The sequence below is a fragment of the Suncus etruscus genome, chromosome 1, assembly GCF_024139225.1.
Source record: "Suncus etruscus isolate mSunEtr1 chromosome 1, mSunEtr1.pri.cur, whole genome shotgun sequence".
Lineage (NCBI taxonomy): Eukaryota > Metazoa > Chordata > Mammalia > Eulipotyphla > Soricidae > Suncus > Suncus etruscus.
In genome coordinates, this window is record NC_064848.1 from 99,933,451 (window position 1) to 99,940,499 (window position 7,049).

Sequence of the window (7,049 nt, forward strand, 5' to 3'; positions counted from 1 at the left end):
GGACCAGACTTTAATGAGACACAGAAGCTTGTCTAGACTTTTCTTCCCCTGGGCTTTAGAGAAAGTTTTCACTTCCCCTAGTGCAGAGCACAGGGAAAAGAAATTGAGCAATAGAATATTGGAATGAGGCCACATATGTGGATGATATTACTTGAATTGTGAGCAGTTTCTACTGTTCATTTGATTCATATATTTTCTAGAAGAAATAGGATTCATTAATAAGCACAAAAAAGAATTTTCTTAATAAGGCACACATTATTCAACAATCAGAAATTAATTATTAAATATATATACTTAGTCCTGAAGGCCAGTAACTTATCTAGTGACTGCAGGAAAACCATTCTCAAACTCAGAATGCAACCTATATTCTTTTGGTAATAAAAGAATTCTGTCAATTTTTGGATCCCTGGCTAGCAGAATAGACAAATTTCCATGAGTCAATAACACCAGTGACTTCTACTCTTCGCATCTGACCTTTCTGGCTTTTTTTTTTTTTTTTTTACACCTTGGGCTATGTAGTTCTACTTTTAAGTACTCTAGAATGTACATTGTATAAAAAAAAACTGCCAATGGACTTTTCAAAATCTTAAAAACCATTTAGTTTGAGCTCCAATTTTGGCAAGATCCACTCTACAAAAACTAATATGTTGCTGGAAGCAAGGGTGTCATTGTGAGTGTTAATCCTGAACTGGAAGAAATTTTCAGGACTCTAGTTTACTAGTGTTAGCAACTTAAGACCATGCCTGAGGAGTAGCTTGGATGCATCTGACCTGTATGGCAAAAGAGTTCACAACAATGACTCTAGGACATGTGCTAGAAGACCAGATTCCTAATTCAAGTTAGTGTGCTAGTATTAAAAAACCATCATTGACTCACAGGTAGGAAAAAAAATATCAGACAAAAAATATCAGACTCTACTCCTGAACTCATCAGAAGTGACTTTAAAGATTTGTTTGTCTCTTATTCCAGCAATTCCTATTCACCTCCTAAATAAACCTGTAAAAAGTAGATAGCACCTAATCAGAGCTTATTGTACAAGTATATTCAGGACAGAATCATTTTACACACTCATCCGTGGATAATTTAAATAAAACTTAGCATACTCTGGAAACAACATACTTCAAAGAGGGATACAAAAACTGGGAATGCTGTGTTAGCAGACCAGGACAGTGGAAGCCAAAGATTTTCGAGGGCATAAAACTTTGACTCAAAGACAAAACCAAATACAATTAACCAAGTAGGCTAGTTGGATAAAAGTCTTAAAGCGAATATCTATCATAATTCAAAATAAAACTTTATTAGTTCTACATGCCAACACATCTACAGGGTAAAAAAAAAAACCAGGGAACTCATAATATCTGAAGTTTTTTCCATACTGTATGAGAGTACTGCAGTCATCAACTATTTATCAACTTTAGGTCTCCCCTCACCTTATTGGAGAGATTAGGTAGGATTTAGAATGCTGATAAATGCCAAGTTACAGGAAGTCAGTCCCAGAGAAAACGAATGGGGCCTTAGTATTTAGAAGAAAATATTTCTCTTTGGGAGTAAAGTCCTTTCAATTAGCCAAAGTTTATCTGCAATGCTCTGCTATGTACAGCTCTATGTTAGGCTTGGCAAACAACCATGGTTGTATTCAACTGCAATTTTTACAGGATCAGGGAATGGGTGGAAGGCTCTGTAAACTTTAATGATCAGAGTTTCAATTAGAGAGACATGATTAATTTTTCCCTGGGAAGCATGACCATCATTGTGAATTCAAGAGTAAAGTTCATTTTCTTTTCTTTTTTTCTTATGTAGGCTTATATTGCTATGTGTTCCCCTAATTACTGCTTTTGCTGTGTTTCATAGATTTGGATAATTTGTTACTCATTATCATCAGTCTCAAGGGATATATTTATGATCAAGTTGTTATAAAACAGCATGTTTTTCAGTCTCCAGATGTTAGAGTTCTCCAGATCATCTTTTTATAATCAATGTCTTTCTCTGTGGCATTGTGGTCAGATAGGATGTCTGATATGATTTTTATGTTTGTAAATTTTTGAAAGTTAGACTTCTGTCATAAAATTGATCTCTTAGAGGATGATAAAAATCAGTAAACTAAAGGCACACCTTAAATATGTGGAAAACCAATGGCAAAGGAATACAAACATATGCAGAGGAAAAGAAATAATAAAACCGAAGTAAAAATTAATGATTTTAAATAAATAAATGAACAGAAATAATCAATTAAAGCAGATTTTTTGTTTTTTTTTTTTTTGTTTTGTTTTTGGATCATACCCAGCAGAGCTTAGAGTTACTCCTGGCTCTGTGCTCAGAAATAACTCCTGGCAGGCACATGGGGACCATATGGAATGCTGGGATTTGAAAGACGGTCCGTCCTGGATCAGCTGCATGCAAGGCAAACACCTGACTGCTGTGCTACCTCACTCCTGGCCCCAAAGCAGTTTGTTTTTTTTTAAGAATGAACAAGATAGACAAACCATTGGCAAGACTCACAAGGAATAAAAGAGAACATGCTCAAATAAGTAAGATCTAAATGAAAGGGGAGAAATTAAAACAATACTCCCAGAAATACAAGACTTCATGTGAGCTTATTATGAATAACTGTACTCTATCCAACTAGAAGAAATGGAAATATTTTTGGAAAATGTAATCTCCCAAAACTTATTGAGAAGTAAGTAAAGAGCCTAAACAGGCCAATCCCAAACAAGGAAATTGAAACAGTAATTAGGGGGCCGGGTAGGTGGCGCTGGAGGTAAGGTGTCTGCCTTGCAAGCGCTAGCCGAGGAAGGACCGCGGTTCGATCCCCCGGCGTCCCATATGGTTCCCCCAAGCCAGAGGCGATTTCTGAGCACATAGCCAGGAGTAACCCTTGAGCGTCAAACGGGTGTGGCCCAAAAAACAAAACAAAAAAAAAAGAAACAGTAATTAGGAATCTTCCCAAGAATAAAAGTCCAGAAAAAGTTGGATTTAAGGATAAGTTTTAACAAATATTCAGAGAAGAATTACTGCCATTGTTCCTTAAACTCTTCCAAAATGTTGACGACACAGAAATGTTCTTTAATATCTTCTATGAAGTTTACATTGTGAACATCTCCAAAGCTGACAGAGATACTACCAAGAAAGAAAACTATAGACCAATAATACTGAAAATATTGATGCAAAAATACTCAAAAATGATTAGCAAATTGAATTCAACAGCACATCAAAAAATTATGCTATGACCAAGTGAGTTTCATTCCAGGGATGCAAGAATGGTTCAATATACACTAATTAATCAACATCATATACATATCAGTAAAATAAAGGATAAAAATTATATGATCATATCAATTGTTACAGAGAAAGCATTTGACAAGATCTAAAACAGATTTATGATTGATTAAAACCCTTAGCAAAATAGGAGTAGAAGTGTTCTCTTTTTACTTTTTTCCTTTACCTATTCTAAGTTAATTCATACAAGTACACTTAGTAACATTAACCCTTACTTAACCTCAGGTTATTTATATTAAACTCTGGCTAATAAAAGTGGCAGGTAAAGCAGCAGAGAGCTAAGAACTTGACTGGCTCAGAAGTCTACTTAACACATGTCCTGGCTGACATGCACATTCTCCCATGATTCTGACTGGTTTCTTATGCACCACTATTGGCTGCTACCTATTCATTCAGGGTCGGCACAAACATGAACACTGCAAATAATGTGAACTGCAGGTGGCTGAAAGCAATCTGCAGGTGGAAGACATCAACTAGCCAACCAGAAAGCCAAAGAATTCTCCTTACATGGAAAAAACTTGCATCAAGATAGTAACAGCTATCTAGAAAAAGGCCATAGTCAACATTACTTTTAATGGCAAAAAATTGAAAGCATTTCCACTGAGATCAAACACAAGATAAGGCTGCCCATTGTCTCTACTCTTATTTAACATAGTATTAGTATTCCTAGCAATAAAATTCAGGCAAGAGAAGGACATCAAAGAAATACAAAACTTAAAAAAATAAGTCAAATTATCTCTTTTTCAGATGACATTATGATATACATCAAAGACCCTAAAAAAAGCTTCTAGAAACAATAAATCGATACAGCAAAGTCTATGAAGTCACACAGTAGATACAAAGTTACAAAGTCAATAAAAAGATACCTACATTTTTATACAAATAATGACACAGAGGAGAATAGATCAAATAGCTTATCCCATTTAAAATAGTTTCAAAACCCATCAAATACCTAGGAATCAGCCTAACAAGAGAGGTGTCTTCAAAACACTTCAAAAAACTTCAAAACACTTAACCATGAAACTTAACTATAACACGAAAACTTCACAATACTTAAGAAACTGAAGAAGACCTAAGGAAATGAAAAAAAATTTCCATGCTCATGGATTGAAAGAATCAGTGTTATTAAAAATGGCCACCTTAGCTAAACTACTATATAGATTCAGTGCAATTCCTATTCAAATTCAGACATCATTTATCAAGGACATAGAACAATAAATTATAAAGTTTATGTGGAACCTTAAAAAAATCTAGGATAAGGGGCCGGTGAGGTGGCGCTAGAGGTAAGGTGTCTGCCTCGCAAGCGCTAGCCAAGGAAGGACCGCGGTTTGATCCCCTGGCATCCCATATGGTCCCCTCAAGCCAGGGGCAATTTATGAGCGCTTAGCTAGGAGTAACCCCTGAGCATCAAACGGGTGTGGCCAGAAAAAAAAATCTAGGATAATCAAAACTATATTGAAAACCAAGAAATTGCGAGATATCTCATTACCTACTTGAAACTCTACTGCAAAGCCATAGTTATCAAAACAGCATGGTATTAGAACAAAGGTTTATTTCAGAAGAATGGGTTACAGTAGGATATCCAGTGACAAATCCCAGTATGGGATCACTTAGCCTTTATGGCATGTTGCAAAAAAAAGATAAATTGAATGCAAAGTGATCCAATCTCATATCTGAGGATCATTAAAGGTTGTTAATGAATGTTTGTTTTTGACTTTTTAATAATTTGATGTTACCAAATTGATATGCTTAGCTATCTAATTGTCATAATTACTTTAATTAGAGATGATTCCTGCCAATAAACTAAACATAAAACCTAGATTATTGCCAATGAAACCATTGTCAATACAACCAACAAAGAATAAGGGCTGGATTTTCCTTCAGCTCCCATTCACATAACATATCCTATGAAAAAGCAGTATATTTTTGTACTTTGGCTGGGCTGCCCTCTGGGGGTTTCTTATTTCCTCCATTGTTGCCCATTGTGCTCCAGAGAAATGATCTACAAGTATAGAAGAGTTAACTTATTAGTGTGGCTTTAGCTGACAAGAAAAAAGTGACACAGAATAATCAGTGGGGACAGAGCAATAGAAAAGTGGGTAGGGAGGTTAGAATACATGTGACTAACCCATCTATAACACTCAGGACCCTATGTGTTTCCCAGAGCACCACCAGGAATGATATATGAGTGTAAAGTCAGGAGTAAGCCCTGAGCAGCTCCAAGTGAGGCCCCAAATAAAATAAATTTCTAAAAACTGAGAAATATTAAGTATTCATGAGCATTTTCTTCCTACGTCAACCCCAAAAGACTTATCCCATATATCTCAGATAAAGGTCCTTATAGCTTCAAAGACAAACAACCAAACAACTCAACACACTGATACACTCAATATACTCAATACAACTCAAAACTATTGACTAGCCATTTTTCCCAAAGAAAATTTCAATTGTTTTTCTTTTTTCAAATATGGAATGCTTCATGAATTTGCGTGTCATCCTTGTGCAGGGGCCATGCTAATCGTCTCTGTATCGTTCCAATTTTAGTATATGTGCTGCCGAAGTGAGCACTCAATTGTTTTTCATTTAAAATTTTTTATCAGTTATACTGCTCTTGAAGTTGTGGCCCATATGGAAACAAACTAATTTTATTTGTTCCTTTTTTATTATGTATTTTTTAACTTTTATTCACTGTTGCTACCAGATACTGTTCCTTTATTTATTCACATTAAAATGTCAAAGTATAAATTTTTGACTCAGGTTCTTCTTTCTAGCTATTTAAAAAATTATTTTAGCCTTACACTGGAAAAATAAGCTCAGACTGTCAATGGAAAAGTAATAAAGCTAGAACAATGCAAAGACATTGTATATGTTTATTTTGGGGGGGGACATACTCAACATTGCTCAGAACTTACTCCTCTGTGCTCAGGGATCACTCTAGCCTGAGCTTGGGGTACCACCTAGTGTGCTAGGGAATGATTTTGGGTTGGCCTAATGCAAGTTCTACCCACTGTACTATCTTTCATACCCCCTAACTTTATTTTAACAATAAATATTCTTAATTTTATGTATTTTAGCACATATTAGTTTTAATATAAATATTTTATTAAGGTTTTTTAATTCTATCAATATTAATGTATTCAATTCTGTGCTCTGCTTAGCTGTATCTCCTGACTTAATGACCTCAACAGGTTGATAAAAAATAATTTCCTACTAATATCTATATATAGATATTGAGATATAATGTCATTGTCATTTCTCTTCATTTTTTCAGTGCAAACGATTTTTTATAATTTTAGAGTAGACTCAGTTGAGTCATTGAAATACAGATGAAATTTAACATATGCCATATTATATTAAAATGGTTGCATTATTATTATTATTATTATTATTATCATTATTATTATTATTATTATTCTGTCCATACCTGGCAGTGCTCAGGGCTTCCTGCTGCACCATTTATAGGAACTTTTATATTTCTATAGGGGACAGACAGAAGGTCTCTCTTAGCACGGATGGCTGTTCATTTACCCACAAAGGATTTTCACCAAAAGGCCCATTGTGGAAGTTTCACCCCTGTGAGAAGAGTTGGGGAAATTTCATAAAGAAATTTTTGAGATCTATGTTATGGAACTGACATTATATTCCTTTCATATTATTTGGTCTAAAATTAATTCTTCCTTCTGCTGGTATTCACAGCCAAAATATAGCCTTGATTAAAATTCCTTTATCTGGATAATTTTAGCACCAAATTAAAGACAATATTTTTTTCTCTC

The 7,049-nt window shown here is 34.8% G+C and overlaps 1 non-coding gene across 1 annotated transcript; it reads right to left on the reverse strand.

Moving 5' to 3' along the window:
• Positions 1-5,737: 5,737 nt before the first annotated feature.
• Positions 5,738-5,844, reverse strand: LOC125997144 (U6 spliceosomal RNA). Its single transcript, XR_007491635.1, has one exon. It is a non-coding gene; the product is annotated as a U6 spliceosomal RNA (small nuclear RNA).
• Between the last annotated feature and the right edge of the window lie 1,205 nt (positions 5,845-7,049).